The sequence below is a fragment of the Zophobas morio genome, unplaced genomic scaffold (genome assembly GCF_036711695.1).
Source record: "Zophobas morio isolate AGI-343-1 ecotype UQ-CSIRO unplaced genomic scaffold, CSIRO_AGI_Zmor_V1 ptg000011l, whole genome shotgun sequence".
Lineage (NCBI taxonomy): Eukaryota > Metazoa > Arthropoda > Insecta > Coleoptera > Tenebrionidae > Zophobas > Zophobas morio.
The window spans coordinates 2,173,386-2,197,882 of NW_026972116.1; the positions used below are offsets into that span (position 1 = coordinate 2,173,386).

At 36.7% G+C, this 24,497-nt stretch overlaps 1 protein-coding gene across 1 annotated transcript in view; it reads right to left on the reverse strand.

The window, feature by feature from the left end:
• LOC135126653 (peroxidase-like) overlaps window positions 1-24,497 on the reverse strand; it is a 104,382-nt gene that overhangs the window by 79,492 nt on the left and 393 nt on the right. The window lies entirely within an intron of this gene.

Below are 24,497 nucleotides of genomic sequence, written 5' to 3' on the forward strand. Positions count from 1 at the left end.
GGAGATTGCTAGTGTCAGAAAATTCAAGTGAACCGACTTCAACAACGGCTCATAGTCACGGCTCAGATTCGGCGAAGAGAGAAGTCGGAAGGGTGAGGCAATCTATGAGGGAATTGGCAGAAACTTCCAAAACCAAGGCAGATAATTCAAACCTCCATCGGAGGTACTTTCGAAGAAGCCGCAGTCCTCTTACCGACATACGACTCGAGAAGCTCTGGTAATTTTACCTGCCGAGAGGAAGTCGTAATTGAAGAACACCACAGGATTTCGGGAAGAGGTGAAAATTTTCTGCTCTTAGACACAGACTTGGGAGATAACCAAAGAATTCTTGTTTTTGGCACCAGAACGAATTTGGACACATTAAAGGAGTTTCGGCACTGGGCGATCGACGGTACATTCAAGACCTCGCCTCCATTATTTCAATAATTACACTGGTCAACAGCTAAGCTCTAACTTTTATTATAGCAGCCAATTATTATTTAATTAACAATTTTAAATGATATTATAAACGGCTAAACCCAAACTTAGCTCTCATTTAAAAGTAATCTTCAATATTATCCTTTGAAAAATACAAAAATCGTACTATTAAGTAATAGGAAACTTTCTATAAGGTGTATTTTTTTGTGATCAAATTGCTACAAACTTCTTGGGAAACAATAAGAAAACTACGTTTAGTAAGTAGAAAACATGTTATCATCATATAAAAAATTTAAAATTAACATATTCTTAAAAGTGCATTTTATGTATTCGCATCTTGATTTTTTCCCCAAAAATTATGACGACGTGAGTGACGGACATAGAGAACGTTTCCATCTGGGCATTTTGTGGATACAAAAAGGTTACCAAGATCGATGGAACCCCTAAATGCTCGCAGAATACTGCGGGACCATCAAGCGAGAGATCTCCAATGAAATCCATAGGAGGCAACCGAAAAAACGCCGGTCTGAGCTGTTTCTTTTGTTTTTTTCTTTTTTTAATCTACAATCGTTGTTTTTTTCTTAATTATGGTTGTTCTTTTGTTAATACATCACTTTTTGCCGTTAAAGATACAAAAATTAAATTGTTTTACCTGCTTTTTTGTTTTTAACATCAAATATGCATTTTTATTTTTAATTGAGCTAAGTTGTAAGGTTTATGCCCTTTGTTACAAACACAGACACAAATTAAACGAAAACATTACAATTATGTCAAAGTTAGAGAGAAAAAATTGAATTTTGTTGACCAGTGTTATTTGCCGTGCACGTAATAATAGACGGAAAAGCTATTCCTGTGATATTCGGTCTATTGCCCAACAAGCAAGAACAAACTTACATCAAATTTTTCGAAAGGATACTGGAAGTGGAACCAAACTTGGACCCAGAAACAGTTTTGGTGGACTTCGAAATAGCATCTTTGAGTGCAGTCAGAAGGTGTTTCGGGCAAGCAAGAACCGTCGGCGGTTTTTTCATCTAAGCCAAAATTTATGGCGAAAAATTCAGCAAACCCATCTAACGGAACAACAGCGAAGTCAGAATAGGATGTAAGATGTTGCTTGCTTTCGCATTTGTACCTGAAAGGGACGTGCAGTTTGCGTTGGAGATTATCGATGAAAATTTTCCTCATGAACTGCTACCTTTAGTAGAATATTGGGAGAAAACTTACGTCGGAAAACGAATGCATAATTTGAGGTCTAGGTACGATATCAACATCTGGAATATGTTTGATCGAATGTTAACGAGCCTACCAAGGACGAACAATTAGTTGGAAGCTTGGCACAACTCTTTCAAACACTCTTTGGATTGCCAACACCCTCAAATCTATAAGCTTATTAGACAGGGAACAAAGTGCTACAGAAATGCATATGGCAAGGTACAGACAGATCGGGAATAAGAGTTTGAGAATCGGCCAACTGTAAATATGTTCAGCTGAGAAAGCGGTTGAACCTATTGGCTTCGGAGTACTCATTTGCAAATGTTGAAAACTATTTGAAATCTGTGGCGTTAAACTTATCACTTTAATCGTTTATTGTTTGTTTAATTTTTGAATAGTCTGTTTCTAGTTCAGAAATAAAGTTGAGTTGATTTTGTGTGGTTTATTCATAACCGATCTATTTGGAGGCTATAGTATTACCGTTTTGAGACGTTTTATTGGGCTAGTAAAGGTAATTTTTAACATTTACGTCAATATTCATATTAATATTCACATCAGGACATCATTCTCGCTTGTCTACCCTTTTCTGACGTGTTCTATATGCCTAATAGTAATAAGACAATACATAATACAATTAATAGGTAGCTATTAATTGTCGCAGATTATTTTGTCGCGTGCTAATTTGTCCTAGCGCCCTTTAGACTCTAAATGATATTGTCCTACGCCATTTTTTACAGCGCTTTTTTGTCTCGGCGCTGTTTTGTCGCAGTTTTTTAATCGCGCGCTATTTGTCCAACGCTGTTTTTTGGCAGATCCGCACTTGACAGTACAGCCGACCATAAAAAGTCCCTATATTAATACGGAAACATCCTCGACTTGGCAACAATGTATGGCTTATGACGTCACGCCCAAAAGTGCGCGTGATTTAAATATTAATTTTTAATAATTTATTGCTACACTATGAATAATCCCATGCACTTTTTACAACAATACCCTTGTTTTATGAGTTCTGCTGAATCATTATCTGGCTTTACTCAAAAACGTGCAAGATGCCTATTCTGATTTGACATTTGAATTAGAAAATTAGACAGTTGATACCAATCTTTAATTTCTAGTGATCTTAAGATTGCAACTTAACCACAGAAAAATTTATGTCAGCTACTTCTACCGAACGTGAATGCTTATTACTTAACACGCATATCCAAATCTGCATATATTAATTACATAATGTGTGAACGTGTGAACGTGTGTCGCTGTCTCCTGAATCCTCGCTCTGCAAATAAGTAATCTTAACCAAAATTTAAGCTTCAACATGACACGAGGTGGTGCTAAAGCTAAAAGTGATGTCTTGTGTGACGTAAACTGCGAAAGTTTAAAACACTTTATCAAAAAAATCGTCGAAGATGCTACGAAAAATCTTCTCGATAAAATCGCTGCCCTAGAAGAACAGGTGAACGAATTAAGAACAGCAAATAATCAGCTAACGAAGGAAATCAACATTAAATTTAACAAAAGACGATGTGATGATGAATATTCGTCCTTGGACAATTCTAATGTCTGCACCGAGACGGTTATCTACAATGATGATACCCTGCCCCACAAAAACACCTTAGAAAACAACGGTGTAAAGAATAGCAAGAAAAATTCCGCTAAATCAAGAAAAATAGTGACAGGATGTGCAAATAATGAAGTTACGGACTCAGATTTCGGCGGACCCAAACCACAGTTATGGTTACATTTATTCAGGTGTAATAAGGACACCACCGAGGCGAAAGTGGCGTCATATCTCAATAAAAAGCTTCCCGACCAAAAGTTTCAGATCTTTAAATTGGATTCTAAAGGTGTGTAAAAATCCTTTCGTATCAACACGGACTATGATGATATTATCGTGAAACAACTGTACAGTCCAGAATTTTGGCCTTCAAACGTCAAAGTCCAACGCTACAGGTTTTTTCACGAGAGTAAACCAAAATTTGACACCAGAACCTCATCGTCATCAGGAGGACTGTGATCTAAATCAGTTGAAAAAGTGCTCAACCAATTCTAACATTAAACCTGATCTTACGTTCTCTTCATGTTCGTCCCTAACTGGTAGTAAACAAGTAACCCAAGAATTACAAGATAGCCGAGAAGTACCCATATCGAAGTTGACTGAAATTTTGTTCTTCAATATCCGATCAATTAGGAATAAAATGGATCTGCTTGAATCCCTTCTCCTGAAGAATAAAATATTTTTTTCAGTGCTGTGTATTAGTGAACACTGGCTGTTAAAACAAGAGTGTGAATCTCTTATTATAAGCCAATACAATCTGTCTTCATACTTTGCTAGGACCTATGGATATGGAGGATCGCTGATTCTCACTCACAACTCCCTTATTTGCAATAACATCCCTGAAGTCACCAACTTGTCGCAGGAAAAAGTATGTGAAATGTCGGCAGTGTTTATCCCTGCATTAAATTTGACTGTTCTTTCCATATATAGAAGTCCCTCTGGTAAGCACTCTGATTTCCTGATAATTTTGAATCAAGTGTTGGATTTATTATATGACAATAGGAAAAGTTTACTTATTGGTGGTGACTTTAACTCATCATTTACTGTACCAAATGAAGCTACTCGTAACTTAACTAACTTGCTGCTTAGTCACGGCTTAAGGCCACATGTTAATTTTCCTACTGGATTAGGAAATGGCTTAGATAACATTTTCACAAATCTAGATATGTCACTAGTTAGGGTAACTAATCTTAATACAGGTATATCTGACCATAGCGCTCTTAGTCTACAAATTATAACTGAGACAAACTTATTAAACAAAAGTAAAAAAGTTTCTAAATCGTTTCGCCCTTTTACAGGCTTGGGTAAAACTATGTTTTTTAATAACCTAAAGAAGTTAGACTGGACCTTTATAACTCTAGATAATATAAATATTAATAGCAAATTAAAAAAATTTATTGATGTAATCTATGCTGAATACAGGCTGACTGCGAAATACATGCAAAAAAAAAAATGGGGAATATGTCACAATATGATTATGTCACTGGCAAAAATTCACGGTCCTAAGTGGTAGCAGTGTCTAGAAAAAATTATTTGAAATTAAATGTAAATTGTTATACGCGCCGCTGGTAATGTTTCGTGACCTACATAATTACGGCAATGAATGGGTAGGGGACTCGGAGTAAGAACCAAAAAAGTAACTTTATCAGGCACTTTTTTAATCGCAACGTGAAAAACACGAAAAGGGCCAGTCATTATCGAGCGGTCGTTGAAATCGGTGTATGGTCCAGTTTTCCAATGCAGAGTGTGTCGATATGGTGGTACAGCATCTCCGAGATCATGGTACCTTCAACCTCAAACTCACGATCGTGATCGTGATGGGGCAGAAAGGAGAATTTGGATTTTCGCAGCTTGTAGTGCATCCTACATTAAAAGAACACGGTCACATCCATACCATGTTGACAAAATGCACGGTTTGGAGCCCGCTGATTGTCCACGTTGTGTAACTCACTTTTTGTCCGATGGAACTCCACAAGTCGTCAACAAGTACGATTTCAAGAGACGGTTTTCGAGAAACGTGTATTGGTTGGATGAAACAATTCGTTTGTGGAAATCAACAGTGTCCAGAAATTATCGAAGAGCTTCAACAAGTGAAAGTGGCAGCCGCTACTCCGGTATTTTTTTACCTATCAACAAACCTCTTGCGATGCTCTGACGCCTGCATTGCTAGTCAAGGACAACATTTTCAACATTTCTTGTAAAAAGGTAGTAGCATTCTAAGTTGCTCTTATTTCTGTTCCAATAAACAATGTAAAATCGTTGTGCCAAGGATCAAACATCCGTCAGAATCAAAATTACCAAAAAATGTTCGCACTGACCTTCAACGATGAATGAATAAATGAATGAACGAATGATAAGCAGCAAAAAGTCGGTTTTACTTTTAATTGAAACTGAAAGTGTTTAGGTCGTTTTTATTCGAACGTTTTTCCAACTCTGTTTACAAGGTGGCTCAGTGCCTTCGAATCGAGGGTGGTTCATGGGGGTTTTGCCCCATTCGATTTTTAATTTGTTTTTTCTATATTTCGACTCTACTAGGGTGGGGGATGCCGTGGTTAAAATATTTGCACTTATTTCGCAGTCACCCTGTATACATGATGATCAACTTTTGATTCTGATGGATGTTTGGTCCTTGCCACAACGATTTTGCATTGTTTATTGGAACAAAAATAAGAGCAACTTAAAATGTTACTACCTTTTTATAAGAAATGTTGAAAATGTTGTCCTTGACTAGCCATACAGGCGTCAGAGCGTCGCAAGATGTTTGTTGATAGGTAAAAAAAGACCGGAGTAGCGGCTGCCACTTTCACTTGTTGTTGAAGCTCTTCGATAATTTCTGGACACTGTTGATTTTCACAAACTAACTGTTTCATCCAACCGATACACATTTATCGAAAACCGTCTCTTGCAATCGTACTTGTTGACGAGCATGTGGAGTTTGATCGGCCAAAAAGTGAGTTACACAACGTGGACAATCAGCGGGCTCCAAACCCTGTACTTTGTCAACATGGTATGGTTGTGGCCGTATTCTTTTAATGTAGGATGCACTACAAGCTGTGAAAATCAAACTTCTTCTTTCTGTCCTATCACGGCCACGATCGTGAGTTTGAGGTTGAAGGTACCATGATCTCGAAGATGCTGTACCACTGATGCACCAATTACCATATCGACACAATCTGCATGGGAAAACTCCACCATAAACCGATTTCACCGACCGCTCGATGCTAACTGGCCCTTTTCGTGTTTTTCACGTTGCGATTAAAAAAGTGCCTGATAAAGTCACTTTTTTGGTTCTTAATCCGACTCACTCTGTTCCATTCATTGTAGTAATTATGTAGGTCACAAAACAGTCCAGCGGCGCGTACAACAATTTACATTTAATTTCAAATAATTTTTTCTAGACACTGCTACTACTTAGGACCGTGAATTTTACCCAGTGACATAATCATATTGTGAGCTATTCCCCATTTTTTTTTGCATGTATTTCGCAATCACCTTGTATAATATGTTTTCCAAAAAAAAACATACTCAAAGGTAATAATAATTGTGATAACCGAGCTAAGGTTAAGTGGTTTAACTATGAGTTACAAATCATGCGAACTAATTTGTTATTTCTGGACGATTTGTACATATGTACAAAAAATAATTTAATTAAAGAATATAAAACATTGTATAGAAATATGTATCGCAAAAGCATAGAGAAAGCAAAACGTGAGGCGAATAATAAATATATAGGTACTGCAGTAAATAAGTCTAAGGCTATGTGGGACGTAATAAACAGTAAACGAAATAAAAATAGTTATAAAAATTTAGACAGCGATATCACACCTGATGTTTTTAACAATTATTTTAATAATATCGCCAATGATATACTAGAAAATGTACCTGACCCCAAATATGATCCTATAGGATTGATGTGTAATAATAATAATGTTTGTAATAATGTTACCATGTATTTTCGTTTTACTGAAGTTTCTGAGAGCTGTGTGCGAGATGTTATTGCAAATTTAAAGTCGAGTAAATCTAGAGACATATATGGCTTCAGCATGGAATTAATAAAAAATGTGAAAGATGTCATCATTACGCCACTCACCAAATTAATAAATCTATGCATACAAAACAAAACTTTTCCTAAATGTTTGAAAACAGGGATTGTCATACCAGTGTTCAAAAAAGGTGAAATAAATGACAAGAGTAACTATAGACCTATATCCCTATTACCTGTCTTTTCGAAAATTTTAGAGAAAGTGTTATGTATACAATTAACGAAATTTTTTGAAGACAACAAAATCTTAGTTAAAAACCAATTTGGATTCCGTAAAGGGTGCTCAACATCTGACGCATTACTAAGTTTTATAGATCAAATTTCGGAAGTTTTTGAAAGTGGTAATTACTGCATTGCAACATACCTGGACTTAACGAAAGCTTTTGATCTTGTATCACATGAGACTCTTATTCGTAAATTATACGTATATAACATCCATCCAGATAGTTGCAGAATTATCAGTTCTTTCTTAACTGAACGCTTTCAGAGAGTTAGCCTTAAAGGAACAACATCGTCTGATCTTCCTGTCAGCCGTGGGGTTCCCCAGGGGTCGGTACTGGGACCTTTGTTATTTCTAATATTCTTTAATGACTTTCCCATAGAACTAAACGAAAATAATGTAATTCTATTTGCAGATGATACAACAATCAGTGCTACCGACAAAAACTGCTATGAAATCCTGACCAGAAATCGGAGAGCGATATCAAAGGCTTCTGACTGGCTTTGTAGTAACGGGCTTGCACTGAATGAGGGGAAAAGTGTCAACATGTTGTTTTCCCTAAAAAAGTCACCAAATCTAGCTAATCTAACACTCTTACCAAATATTCAAACAACTACGAGATTCTTGGGAATCACGATTGATGACAAATTGCTTTGGAAAGAACATGGTGTCATATTAGCGAAACAACTTAGCAAAAATACATTTATGCTTAGAAGCCTTGCGAATCAAGTATCACAAGAAGTTCTAAAAATCGCTTTTAGTTCCCTCATTCAATGCTTCCTGCGATATGGAATCTTAATATGGGGTCACGCATCTTGCAGGCATTATCTATTCTCCATTCAAAGGAGAGCAATTCGGATAGTTGCCGGTCTACCATATCGAGCTGATTGCCGCCCTGCTTTTAGGGAATTAAATATTTTGACATTTCCGGCACTATTTATTTATGAATGTTTACTCTATATAAAACAAAATATCCATATCTTTGACAAATTTGGGGATTTCCATGCATATAATACTAGGACTAGGGATAAACTGTGTTTGAAGAGTATTCGCCTAACGAGAACGCAGACAGCTCACAGATACTTTGGTATAAAATTTTATAACTGTTTGCCGGCGGATATAAAAAATCTCAATCTTGTCAAATTTAAGAAGGTAGTTAAACAACTCTTGATAAACGGTGTTTACTATGATTATGACGAGTATTTAAATCGACATTGATTGTAATAATTTTTGTATATGTTTTTTTGTGTTTATGTTTATATGTATAAGTTGTGTTAGTTTGTTATTTTCTGACGAATGTAAAACTGTACAGTTTGGGCACGAATATACATTATTATTATTAATATTATTATTAATAATATTATATTATCATTCAGACAGATAATCAGAATCGATCATCAATCCCACAAGGTACCTAAGAACAAAATTCGCATACATATTCGCAAATCTCAAATAAGCCAAATATCATTGCGCTTCTCGGACATTGCGAACAACATGCGCAGAACCGCACATCCATAAAAATCGCCAATCTCAATTATTTTCATTAAAATTCGTACCCAAACTAAAACAGTAGTAGGCGAAACCCAGACGCATATATCTCAACGGATCTCAACAAAAAACGGAACAAAGGACCAAAGGACGCCGCTTTTACTAACAGAGATGACGCAGCTGATGCAACGAAAAGATAATGACATGGGAATCGAATTATGCAAACTGAAAAAGCCGAAAAACTTACGAGTCAACCATGACCCGAACTCACGTAAATCCGTCAGAGACAAAATCCTATTCGGAGCGAAACTAAACCTTATAAAATCGCGAAATACGAATATGATCTAAGACGCACTCCATAAAGGACATATACTACACCTTTCTACTACACTTTAATGTCGCGGGAGACAAAATAAGTGGGTTAAAATCCCTATAAAAGCGGAAGCGCAGGAAACAAAATGGAGTCAAATCTCAATTAAAGCCGTATCAGCCTGTTTCGCGATTTTTACCAAATTTCCATATTGTATCTGTGTAAGTCTACCCTCAGTCATACTTAACGTATCTCATTCTAACTACCCTGATGTGTTCTCGGCTTAGGCGGTACCTATTTAGCGTTTAATGTATGCATTTTTGTTGATGGTTTTCGATGCGTTTGATGTGAACCGATAGCGCCGGGGGTGAAAAGAATTTTTAGCGTTAACAGATGTTCTCGTTTTCGAACGGTACTCTTGGCCCTGTGTCAGCTTTAGGTCGCCGGGGAGGGTCTTCCGATAACTTACTGATCGTTTTTATGAAAATTATCCATATTTCCTCGGTTTCCGGGTTCGATTCTCAGAATTCTCGATACGAATATTTTAGGTGGATTTTTGGGAGGTTTCCGAACCGGAAACCGGAACCATTTTACTGTGATCCCTTTGAAGTTAATAACTTTGCTTTGAGTTTATTACTCTTCAATATGATCCCGTTCTTTAATCATTTTGCGGCAGTTTTAGGAAACCTCGAACTTCATGCGAATTTAGTGCGTTCACCGTACTTTAGAGCATTTATGGTACTATTTTCTCAGCATTTAGCCTCGCTGAAAAACTCTGGCTATTCAATTTTTCAATTCAACAAGTGTTCGCGGCCGGTGTTTTTATGAATCAAAAAAGACCTAGTGCATAAAATTGCATGCTGATTTATAGTGAGTAATGAATGGGTAATGTGTTTCCTACATTTTAATAATTAGCAGTCTGGTTAGTTTATAAGCTATCTAGTTTAGAACTTAACTGACAATGAGTTAAAAATAGTGTAAAATGTTGACCGACACATTTCAAATATTGTTGTATTATACCAACATACGTAAAAAGAATATTAACCAAACTTCGTTACATGACCTAGTTCCTGGACTATGATCTGTTATCGTAAAAATTAAGTTAATGACATCATCATTCAAATTTCCGACTAATTAATAATAATTACTCTATAAATAACATACACATAAAACATCATGACTTGTAAACATGTAAACAACTCAACAATTACTACAGTTATAAACGACTCTTATATTTTTCGAACTTTAAAACCAATAGTATTTACGAAATACTAGAAAATGAAAAACGATAGACAGAATATTGTATATACATTTTTACTTCTAAAGCTAAGCTAAGGAAATATAGGAATCGAGTCCACCAGGCGAATTACCACTTTCATATTTTCTCGACGTGTCACGACCTCTAGAGTACGAAAAAAGTGGTCTCCCGTTTCCATCTGTTTGTCTATATAGCGTATGTAACCATTTTTATTAGACACGTAGTCTCCGAAACTACCGAAAAGATTGTTGTCAAATTTTGTACGTATATTAGGATAGATGTAGATGGTTAAACACTAACTAAAATTTGGCTAATCGTACCGACCGCCAATGAGATGTCATCATCTCCAAAATTTATAATGGTAAGTTTTTTAAAATTATATAAAATAAAATACCCCTGGATTTGTGGCATCCGTGTCGAATTTTCACCCTAGACATCACATCAAAAGATTGAAGAATGCACTATGCTCTAGTCCTATCTGTTCTGTATACTCAATCATCGGGAATGTTCATCTTGGACACAGACACAAGCAAGATCGAGTAGGTAGCGTATTGTCACATGCGCAGGACAAAGAAGAAAAAGTCATCGAGTACTTCAGCAGCGTACTTTCGAAACCTGAGAAGAACTACTGTGTCACTAGGAAGGAGTTGTTGGCGATTGTCAAAGCTGTTGAACACTTCCATAAATATCTCTACGGACGCGAATTTCTGATTAGAATCGATCACGCAGCGCTTACATGGCCCCTCCAGATGAAGAATCCTGAAGGACAAGTAGCTAGATGGCTTGAACGACTCCAACAGTATCACTTCAAAATTCGACACAAGGTTGGTAATCTTCACAATAATGCGTACTCTTTGTCGAGAAGTCCTTGTAAGAACTGCAAACATTGTGACAAGATCGAGCAGCGTGAAACGTTCTTCAACTGTGAAAGGACACCAATCCTAAAAAGAATTGCAGTGGACACAGCAGGTCCTTTCCCGGTGACCGAGGACAGGAATAAGTACACAATGGTCCTCAGCGATTACTTCAGCAAATAGCCTGAAGCTTATGGCGTACCGAATCAAGAAGCCACGACGGTTGCAAGAATGCTGATTGACAATTGGATCAGCAGGTTTGAGGTCCCAATGAAATTACATTCGGACCAAGGCAGAAACTTCGAGTCAAACCTAATCCTAAAGGTTACTGAAGTCCTAGGGTTACGGAAGACATGGACTACGCCGTTGCACCCACAGTCAGATGGAATGATAGAACGGTTCAATCGTACTATGGAAGAACATCTTTCGAAGGTGGTGGCCGAACATCAAAAGGATTAGGATCGACACCTTCCACTGTTCCTAGTGACTTATCGTTCAGCTGTCCATGACCCGTCAGACACCGGGGCGCATAGTTTCCGAAAAAGAACGTCGTCTGCCTTGTGACATCTTGTTCGGCTCTCCGAGTGAAGAAAGAACCAACGGAAGTCATAGAGTACGTCGATGACTTGAAGGAGAAACTGCTGAGCGTTCACGAAACGGTGCACCACAAGATCCAGATGGCGAGTGACAGAATGAAAACACGTTACGACCTTAAGGGTAACTCAGTAGGATTCCAGGCAGGCGATTTACAGTATTCGACGAGGGCCGAAGACGAAAATGAAGATTGTCCATTTCGACCGCCTCAGTGACACCGTTGACGTTTCTGATCGAGACGATCAGAATTAAGGAGGGGGCTGTGTTACGAAATAAACCCATACGCCGCCCCGGTACGACGCCTATGGGTTTTCTAGTATATGCGGCAATGATGGATGACTCATCGTCGGTGACGGCGGCCGAGCGGCGTCCATTAAAGCCTAGAAAGGGAAGTCGCGATGGGTATTTCAGAAAGACCTCGATCACGAAACCTCTAGAACGAGAGTATGCATTTAAATAGACGCAACCTTAGCGAACGATGATTATTCAGTTGGTTCAGTCAAGACAGAGTCCAGTCAAGTTGCACCGGAATTATTTTAAACATAATCGCTGTGTCGTGTAAATTTGAGTTATTGAGAAATAAATTGTTGAGTCTTACCCACGCCGATTTTTAATCACCGTTCAACGTAATAATATTTTCTTATCACCTCCAAAAAAAAAAAATGATAACGTCAACTCAAAATTTCGCCGAATAAATCCTATCTAAAATACGCAAAATATAATCAGTCTACATTTGTAATTTATCATTGCATTCATATTTTTTAGATTTGTTTATACAAGCTGACTCAAAAAAATTAATGAATCAGTCAATTTATTGTATTGAATAAATCAAAAATTGCAAAACTGAATACTTTGAAATCTTGCAGACGTTTTGAAGTTATTGTAAGCATGGTAAATTGTAAATCAAAATATATCTGTTTATTCCTCCCAAAAAATTGATGACGTCATCTCAAAATTTTGCCGAATAAATTCTACCCAAAATGTGCAAAATATGATGAATTTTTACTTTTGATTTATCATTGCATTCATATTTTTTAGATTTGCTTAAACAGGCGGCTCAAAAAAAATGAATGAGTCAAATTATTATTATTTTATTGATTAAATTAAGAACGGCTCACTCCATTTTCCCAGAAAATTTTGGGAATAGAATACTGTTATTTTTAGTATTACACTGCACCAATCCAAGTTGATATACATCTCCTTGCAAAAATGTTGATGACGTCATCACAAAATTGTGTAAAGAAAAATTCTTTGGGAAAGACTGTAGCATAATTTTAGCTCCTCCACTAATAGTTATATTCAATTTGATTTTGGGTAATTCAAAATTTCCTGACAAATGGAAGTTATCTAGGATTTTGCCTATTCATAAAAACGGAAGCATTGCGGAAATTAGTGAATATAGGCCAATTGCTTTGATTAACAACTTTGCTAATGTGTTTGAATTTGTAATGCATGCTCGCATCTTTTCCCATGTTTCGCAGCACTTGTCACCGATGCAGCATGGTTTCATTAAAGGAAGGTCGACTGTCACGAATTTGATGATCAAGACGCAATATATCTCTGAAATATTTGACAAACATCTTCACGTTGATTGCATTTATTTGGATTTTAGCAAGGCTTTTGATCGCATTGATCATCGTATTCTATTGCAAAAACTGGAGAGTTTTGGCTTTTCCGACGGTTTGCTAAGTGTCTTTAAATCTTATCTAAGCAACAGATATCAGTATGTATTTTGTAACAGTTGCTCCTCTCGTCAGTTTCCACAGACATCTGGTGTACCGCAGGGCTCGGTTTTGTAATGTATATCAATGACATCATAGATGTTGTCGAAGTTTGTATAAATGAATAAAGACCAGCGAACAGTAAGATAAATGTATATTGCTAGTGACAAGTGTTATGATAAATAAGAATGATAAGAATAGAATATTATGTGACCGTGCGGTCGAGATAGTTGAATGTTAGTTACGAATTGAGAATTGAGAATTGAATGTGTATGAATGAGTTAAGAATTAAGAATGAATGCTACCCTGTGTTCCAAGGTGGGGGTGGCTCTGGCTCCCACCCTTACGGGTGGGGAGGGGTGAAACAGGTCCCCGCCAGAGGCTCTAACAGATGTTTTGGACGTTCCTTCCTTGCTTTATGCAGATGATTTGAAAATCTTTTTTCGCGTACAGTCATCTTTGGATTGTATTCGTCTTCAAGACAACTTGAATCGATCGTGTGTTGCTATGGTCCAAAAAAAAACAATTTGCTGTTAAACGCTGATAAATACATCGTCAAGTCATATTCGATTAAACTGTCAAATGTTGTACACAACTACGTCATTAGGGTTTGTTGTTCGCAACGCGGCGGAATTTAAAGACCTTAATGTTCTAAGGCTTCTCTTTTTATCATACGTCAGATCCGTCTTGGAGTATGCGTCGGTGGTATGGAGCCTTTTTTATCAAACCTACATTTCTCTGTTGCAAAAAACGCAGCGTCGATTCTTAAAATTCTTGTCTTATATCTGTGATGGTGTTTACCCTACAAGAGGAATTCCAAATGATATACTGTTACGTAGATTTGGTTATCAGAGTTTGGCCTGCAGACGAAAAGCAGCTTCTGTCTTAACGTTACATAATATTTTAAATTATCATATCAAATGTGAAGATCTTCTTGAGATCCTAAAGCTACGTGTGCTAAAACCAGGTTTAAGATCATATTCTTTGTTGCATATGCCTGTCCCAAGAACAAACATATTTTAAATCGTCTCCGGTTTATCAAATGCTTCAAAACTATAGAGAGGTGGAATCGGAAATTGATATATTTAGTACTTCGCCAGCAAAAATTAAGCAGTTTTTCAGTGTCTAACTATATGTTTACTTAGTTGTTTTTGCCTTTATTTTCTGGTTTTTATTCCTCAGTAATTGGGCTCTCAGCCTGTTGAGGGATTACTCATAGTAATAATAATAATAATAAATAATAGTAAATAAAAAACTCAACTCGAAAATGCTGGATATGTTTCATTGTACATCAGGAGCGAGGCAAGTTTTGTCGAAACAACTTTCGAACAATTTTTTATTATTTTAACTAGTATTTTGGCACAGGGTTATAAAGAATGATTATAGTTTTGTAAAAGGTCAATGCATTTTTAATAAGAATTAGTTGCTTCCTTATTTCACCAAAAACGTTTTTATTCACAATCGGTATGTAATATCGTAATATGTCATTTGCCAACTTTTTTGAAGTTTGAAAGTGGGCAATTGTTTGTCCTCTTTACGAACCTCTTCGGAGGTCGGCAAATTTTTTACGAACCTCCACGCCAGTGAAGGCTTGATTTCTGTAGTATTGTTTGATTTTCAAATAAATTGTTCCTTAGATAAACACCCACTTCTACCCCAGCGTATGGTTGGAAAACAACCTAAATAAAGCTACAGGTGCCCATAACAAGTATGAAGACATTTTATTTAGCGTATTTGCCTCAAATAATTTAATAAAAAACTTGACAAATTATAATGTCAAATTTGACATGGAACGCCTGCTGTCTAATTATAAAATGAGTGAAGTGAATTTTTATTTCCATTTATTTTTATTTATAACTAGCTTTTCGCCCGCGGCTTCGCTCGCGTAGACGATTCGTTGTGTTGAAGAGCATTATTATCAACTTTCAAGTAAAAAATGTGCCGGAGGACATTAATACAATTTCCAGTAAAAATCGACATAAAAAAGGTTTGCTCATAAAAACTTTGTCACTCCCTTTCATCTTCTTAGGGGTGAAATCTCGAAACAACCTGAAATACGTGTGTCATTATTTGTGTTAAAGAGTATTAATGCCAAGTTTCACGTAAAAATTTAAATTTACAATAGAAATATTCCCACACAAATCTAGCCACCATATTTCACCCCCTAAGGGGTTGAATCTCGGAAAATATTCAAATACGTGTTTCATTGCTTGTGTTGAAGAACATTATTACCAAGTTTCACGGAAAAATATAAAGATACAATAGAAATATTTTCCCATACAAACTTAGCCTCCACATTTCATCCCCTTACTGCCCATTCACAATGGACATAAGACATAAGAACGAGCGCATAACATAATTTACGTTTTTGGTCTGTGTCTGGCTTATGCTTATCTACGTCATTGATTAAATACATATGTATTTAATCAATGTCTACGTTCACAGTGGACAGAGTGAACTCTGTAAGAATTGTTAAACTGCGCAAACGCAGAACGGAATAACTCCTGGCTAAACATAGAAACGGCTAACCTCAAACTGAGTCAATCAAAATATCTAACCTACAATTTCATACGATATTCGAACTTGACAACTCGCAGTACAGAACAGACTCGCAGTGTGAAGCTTTGATTATAATTTATATAATATAATCAAAGGTGTGAAGTGCCAAGTGCCAACTGTCAAAGGGAATTCAATAGCAGCATTCAAAAGTCCCTAGATTTTAACATAATTTTGACATAATTCGTGCACAAAGTTGAACTTGTTTCAACTTTGTGTACGCACACAAGGATTACATAAAACGTTCATAAGCATAAGAATTACGTTCGTCCACTGTGAACAGGGGTACACGTTTTCCAACGTTTCAACTTTACGTATTTATGTAAGCTAGGCTGACCCAAAAATTAAAAATTAAAAAATTATCTGTCCTACCTTCGGAACAGTTGCTAAATGAGTTAAAAAAACTCTATGTAAAAGCACATTCATATAAAATAAGTTTTAAAGGTTGCTCAAAGAGAATAACTAAAGTACGAATACCAAAAATATATATTACTCTATTTCACATATTACACAGTTTAACAAATTATAAAACGGTATAATAAGTAAAACTAAAGCAAACAGTTAATTGAATTATTCATCAATGTGTTTTTGTTGCAATTCGGATAGACTTTTCGATGAGCTTGTACCACTTGTAGTACGTTTTGTTTCTCAATTTCGTTTTTCGATAATGAAGTATTATATTCTTGTACAAGCGCCACACCTCGCTCAGCACAGTCATTTACTACTTTTAGTTTACTGATACATTCAACATTTTGTTGATATTCATTATCACTTTCCCAATATAAAGGATGTATGTATATTTAAAAAATTAGAACTTAACCCTAGCTTATCAAAGAAGCATTTTGTTTTTTCAGTGACAAAATAGTCAAGCGAAATTTTATTTGCCAGCATTTCAGATTGGGCAACTGTCGCTTTTTTCCTTGAGTTCTTTTGTGGTTTTGTGAGAGCTTTAAAAATTAGCGTTTTGTGTAGCACAGAAATTTCGCTATCAAAAAATGCGAGTCCCACGAGTTCTTCCCCTAAATACATTTAAGATAAAAAAATACTGATAAATTTTTGTCATGTTTTTTATACAAGTTTTTTAACACAAGTTGTATGCTTATACATTAACTCAGTGGTTTTAAAATTTCAAACAGTTTGAGCGACCCTTTAGAGTTCAACAAATGTGTTACATTTTTTTCTGCAATTACGTATTAATCGAATGCACCCATTGAAGGGGTAGGAGCAATGTATTTTAAAAGTTTCGTTTTATGTCACGTCTGATGGGTCACCCTAATGTAAGCTTTATGTACTTGTTATGCCTTATGTCCATTGTGAATGGGCAGTTAGGGGCTCAATTTTAGAAAATGCTTGAAGACGGGTTTCATTATTTGTGTTGAAGAACATTAATACCAAGTTTCGCGTAAAAATTTCAATTTACAGTAGAAATATTGTTCCTATACAAACTTAGCCGCCCAAACTTTGACACCACTTTTCGCCCCCTTAGCGGTCGAATCTCCGAAAATGCTTAAATATACTACTCGCCGAAAAAATCGCAACACCAAGAAGTGGCAGTTTTTTATTAATGAAACTTTGTGGAAATATGTATCTATGTTTGATAATGTACTGATAAAAGTTACAATAGATTTTACCGAAAACTGAAGCTTATAGAATTTTTTCTTTCTTATTGTTCTCTGCCACTGATAATTTCTTTGCATTACTGTTCACCATGGGAATTTGTGTTTTATTGTGCTATCTGACAATATTAGTACTGGCACAATGTCTCGTGTGCGTAGACGTCGAAATTTTCAACAACTAAGTCTGTTAGAGCGAGGTCGCATTTTGGGACTTCGCGAAGCAGGGTTGTCATTTCGGGAAATCGCTGCTCGCGTGGATCGAAATGTTTCAACTGTATTGCGATGCTGGCGAGCATGGCACGAGGAAGGTAGAGGTCACCGAGCTAGAGGTTCTGGGCGCAGGAGGAGCACGAATCCACGTGAAGATCGGTACCTACGAACATTGGCAGTAAGAAACCGACATGTGTCTACACGCAGGATAGCAGATGACTGGTATGCAGCGGTTGGTCGACCGATGCGATGAGAACAATTTACACCCGCATTCAGTCTTTTGGACTACGTTTCTATCGTCCCCATTTGGTACTACCGCTAACTCCAGAACATCGCCGGCAACGCTTGGAATGGTGCCGCGAACGTTTAGGCTAGCATCTTGAGTAGAATTCAGTGGTCTTTTCAGATGAATCCCGCTTTTGTTTAGGCATGCACGACGGTCGGCAAAGGGTTAGAAGATTTCGTGGAGAACGAAGGAATATTGCTTTTTCTGTGGAACGGCATGTGGCTCGAACTGTGGGCATAATGATATGGGGAGCTATTGCATATGGCAGCAGGTCACCTTTAGTCATGATTCAAGGCTCTATGACAGCTCAACGATATGTTGATGAAATCCTGGAACCGGTTGTTATACCGTTTGTTCAAACCATCGAAGATGCCCTATTTCAGCAGGACAATGCCCGGCCGCATATTGCACGGGTCTCTTTGAGGTGCTTAGAAGATGCCCAAGTGCAAATTCTTCCTTGGCCTCCTCGTTCGCCGGACCTGTCACCTACTGAACGTGTGTGGGACATGATCGGCAGAAGGCTAGGTGAATTACCACAGTATCCACAGACTCTAGCTCAACTTAGACATGAAGTCCAGGTTGCCTGGGAATCCCTGCCTCAGGAGGATATCAATAATTTAGTTAGAAGTATGCCACGGCGAGTTGCAGAATGTGTAAATGCGAGGGGTGGACCGACACATTATTAATTTTTTACTGTTGTTGTTCGTCGAATTTTAAACTGCAAATGTTATGGTGCATTTCTTTTGTTAAGACAATGACACCCACAAACTTTAGTTAAAATAAAAACACTACTTCTTGGTGTTGCGATTTTTTCGGCGAGTAGTATACATATTTCCTTATTTGTACTGAAGAGAATTAAAATGTTTCAGATTTCACGTAACGATGTAAATTTACAGTAGAAATATCGGTTCTATACAAATTTTATCACCCCTTTTTAACCCCCTTAGGGAATGCATTTCGAGAAATCCCTTCTTAAACGATGCCTCCAGCATAAAATGAACATTCTCTCTGAATTTCAACTTTCTAGCATTAGCGGTTTGGGCTGGGCGTTGATAGGTCAGGTCATTGCCTTTTATATATAAAGATGATTGTGAATAAAATAGTATACATACACTCGGTGGACGTGTTTCATTCCCGTTTCACGCCTGTTGTTGACCTCGACGCTACGCGTCTCGGTCCAACAATCTGGCATTCGACGGTAATGAAACACTTCCCACCTCGGTATGTAATTGACCCTTTTCCTGTAAGCAAAGTGAGTAGACATTATATAAATTCCAATGATACAGAGTGAGACAACATCGCGCAGGCGAAGTCAGTTTTTTGGAGCGCCAAGTTAAAATTAACCAATGAGCGACAGATTACGCATGTGTAGCCGGTTGCATTCTGTCAAAGCGGTTTGTTGTCACCAGTGGCGGCTCGTCAGGGGAGGCAGGGGAGGCAGTGCCTCCCCTGGAAAAATTAACTGTTAGTTTTTGTTTTAATATCTCTCAACTTCAAATATATTTTGAAGATATAGCAAATAACTTGTATGGAACACTGTGATTTATTAAAACGCGTCTTGGTAATATATTTTGAAGTACGCGCTTTCGACAGGAATAAGCGCTGATCGTCACAGTGTAGGCTAAAGCAGTTTATTACTGTATTAATATAGTGCTTTAGTGTAGGCCAGCTGCAGACGGAGGCATGCCTCAGATAGACGGATATCTTCAGTATGATTAGTCAGTAGTGCTAATATGTTTTTGAGAAAGGCAATAGTCATCAGTGCTTTATCAAAGCGCCAGCGGAGGCACCAACGCCTACCGTCCTTAAGCCAATCAGATCGAATTTTTTAATCTCACGGTGAAACTGCACAATGCTGAACAGGGATCCTGAATGCATTTAATGTGCATTTAGTTGTGCAATAATTAGACGCGAGGAAAGGTGTTCCCTGCATGTGCATGGCCAAGGTTATGTATTAAAACTTTTAAGTTAACTTGAACAGTAGGACAATGAAAATGTCAGTTTCGCAATGCTGATAGCAATATAAGAATCTCTAATCTCCAGAATATCTTATAAAGTTTAAATATTTAAGCACGGTTTTCTTACGACGAACAATTGTGTGTCAAAGATTTAGGAACCTCTCATCCCAGATTTGAGCAGAACTTTATTAATTAATTGATTAATATTTTTGAATCAACCCTAGATCATATGAATTAATATTTAATGCTAATAAAGCAAATTTTTTAGTCTTTACACCTTCTCATTGGTTTGTGTGAAGCAATTAAATGTTTTTATTGGAGAAGTGTACCTATTAGAGATATGTTACTGACTCAGAGTTATTTGTATTGTTTTTATAAAAACGGATAAACAATCTGTCTTTTAACAAAAGTAATTGCGAACATGTTAATTAATACCTGCTGATTTTGAAACGAAAAAGTTGCCTCCCCTAACAAAAAGACCACGAGCCGCTACTGGTTGTCACAGGCCTTTGCTCTGCTGCCGGAGTGCCGGATACTATTTCCAACGTGGTTTTGAAGATGCGTGCGCACGGAAAGTCACTAGGGAAGTTTTACGATCTTACAGGAAAAGGGTCAATATACTATTTCACAATCGCACGGAAGAAATAGTTTTGTATGACACGTCAATTAGACGATAGGCTATGACGACAGGTCCGTCAGGGACGCCAACTATTGAAATTAATTCGAAGTGGCGATTCCCATACAAATTTTTTAGAATTTTTTGATTTTTTAGCTGTTCTTTTAAATTTTCCCTATTTTTTTTATTCATAAACCATCCCCGTGATATAAAAAATTATTCAAATCGGTCAAACCATTTTTTGTTTGAGTTTTTTTTTTCCTAACAGGAACAGCAATTGATTTTTATTTTACAGAAGATTAAAAAATGGGGTTTGGTGGTAGAAAGGTGAAAATTTAGGGTTATATGTATTTTTTGATGCCAAATCTTAAAAAAATAAAAATAAAAAATTTTGTCCAAAAAATAAACAAAAATTTTATAGGTTGGGCCACCCTTTTATCACTTAGGAGTATAAAAAGTAGTTTACAACCTATTCTCAGACCTACCGAATATACACTCACCGGCAAAAAAATCGAATCATTAGTATTTTTGTAGAAATCTTCAATAAATTCTGGTGTGCGTCACATTTATAAGATAAATTAGGTTATCTAGGACAAAGGAGATGAGAAGGTAACGGGACCTTCGCTGAAGTTGCAACAATTACGAGTTTATTAAAAAATACCAGAAAATCCATTACATTAAACCAACAAAAGACTACTTAACATATCATTAATAACGACTGTTGCCGCCTCTAGCTTGCATTACGGTTGCCATACGTCTTCCCATGCCTTCTATGAGGTGTCTAATCTCAGCCTGGGCTAATTGGTCAAATTCTTCAACTAGCGCATTTTCAAGATCTCTTATGTGTTGTATGGCCGGCACACGTGCTCTGATACGTCTACCTAACATGTCCCACACATGCTCAATTGGATTCAGGTCGGGACTGCGTGCTGGTCATTCCATACGTGAAATCCCGAATTCGTCGAGGTAGGTTTGTACAACTCTAGCGATATGTGGTCTAACATTATCATGCATTAGAATAAAATTATCGCCAATAAAAGGAGCAAAAGGTACGACATGCTCTTGAAGAATATTTGCTACATATCGATCAGCATTCAATGTGCCTCTATCCACCACTACAAGTTCCGTGCGAGCCTCGGCAGAAATTCCTGCCCAGACCATCACTGAACCTCCATGAAAACTTAGTCTGGAAAGAATATTGCACTGAGCCTACCTTTCGCCTCTTCTTCGCCATACTCTTTGACGGCCGTCAGGAGAACGTAGACAAAAACGCGACTCATCTGTAAAGAGTACTTGGCCCCATTGGGCAAGATCCGAGTTAACGTGTTCTGGAGCAAATGCAAGTCGGGCTACTCTGTGCCGTGGGAGAAGTTCTGGGCCACTTGCAAGTCTACGGGCCCTCAATTCAGCTGCAGTTAACCTTTTTCTTACAGTTCTTTCACTTACACTAACTCCTCGTGTTTCTTCAAGTTGATTTCTGGCCTCAACTGCGGTCGTAGGTATCCCTATTACGGAACACGGTCAGCGTTAAAAAACGGTCATCCCGAGCCGATGTTTTCTTTGGACGACCCGAATCAGGTCTTCGGCTGTATGATCCAGTCTCATTAAACCGTCGTACAGTTCTGTGAATGCTCACTTGTGATACCTCTAACGTATTGGCAACGTACCGTTAACTTCGACCATCCTGAATAAGAGCAATTGCTCGTGCTGCATTAATGGCAACAATACTCATGTTAATTGACAAAAACACAGTTTTCATCAAATCACAATGACAAACCGTCTGTTAATGCCCTCTAAACGTCACATCTGCAAATCTCATTGTTGGAAAAAACTTATCATCTTCAGATTTGAGGTTCATATCATGTACAAAAAAGAACCAAAAACCTAGTGTTAGTATATTTTGTGTGATTTTTTCAAAACTGATATTGACTGTAGCCAAACGTTTAAAAAAGGAACCATTTTCAATACAAACTTTGGGTGATTCGCTTTTTTTGCCGGTGAGTGTACATAAAAAATTTCATACAAATCGGTCAACCCATTTCGGAGGAGTTCGGTGACAAACACTGTGACGCGAGAATTTTATACATAAATGCATTATTATTTTAGAACAAATTTCATTACCATAAAAAAGATTATACTGAGTCGACTTTAAAAGATAGACATATGCTGTCGCGGACTTTTCTTTAGAACTTTTAGAGGGGAACAATTTCGTCATACATGATTTTTACGTAACTTTAACTGTTTAAGCAGCGTAAGCAACGGAAGCTGTCAAAGGAGGAATAATTTTCCCGTTTTTCCGAATTTTTCATTGCTACTTCGCTCCTATTGATCGTAGCGTGATGTTATATAGCCTATATGTAGATACGATAAATGGACTATCCAACACAAAAAGATTTTTTGAATTCGTACCAATAGTTTCTGACCTAAATATTTGACGGTCATTTTTAACTTTTACATTTGACACTTACATGAATGTAGCTGTAGCGTAAGCTGGAATTTTGAAAGTTTGCCATTCCAGCTGTCCGAAATAATGACAATAAAGCATAGACTACATTAAAATTTTTGACATGACAGAAAAGTGATGTTTGAAATTTTTTGTCGGAAACTGTATGTATTTATTTTAATTTAATTTTTTATTTAACTACCAAAATATTCACTAGAAATGCCAAAACAACGTTTGCCGGGTCGGCTAGTTTCTAATATGTATAATTGTATATATTTTAATTATATGTATTCAGGTAATTATTGTATTTTGTTTTTTTAATTCAATGTTTCAGGTAGAATAATTTTAATAAAACGTAAGCCCTAATTGCAGTCTACTCATACTTTACTCATTATACTCGTATTTTTAAATATTTTTATTTCGCTGTTCATTAGGGGCCCCACAGTGTTGTAGAACACAGGCCCGCACTTTGATTGTTACGCCACTGAGAGGAACATTGTCGTTATACTCTCCTGCAGCTCATACAATTACATATATTATTGAGATCCCCAATTAATTTAATCGGTATGTTGTATAATAATAAGTTTAAAGATTTTGGATGCCTTTTATCTTAATGAAATGAATTTCAGAAAATTAGCGACGAACATGTTAAATTCTAGTTCATTTTTTGTTAAGTACGTTATTATTTACTTACTTAGGATTTGATTTGTTTTTGTTTTTGATTAATATTTAAATCATCGGTTCGATCTTGTTTCTTTTACTTATTTTATGATTATTAATATTAGTCTGTAATAGATTCTAGAAACTGTACGGCAATAAAGGTTATTATTATTATTATTTTCTGTAAACTTCTCATAAATTTCTAAACAAAAATATGAGATTTTTTTTCTGATTTCATATATATCAGGTCTGTTGTCTTCAGTAAGCACTCAATTTGAGCAACATTCCTTATAGTTTCACAAACTAATATAAAAACTTGAGTTTAAATAGCATTCTTTCCCAAATTCAACATATTGACAGAGAACATAGAGAAGCGCCATAGTTTAAATTAAATGACGGTTGAAGACTCCGCAATTTATGTTGGCAGCAGTGTTTGGTTCTAACTAGGAATAAAATTAACTAGAAGAAATGTCACAATATTTTT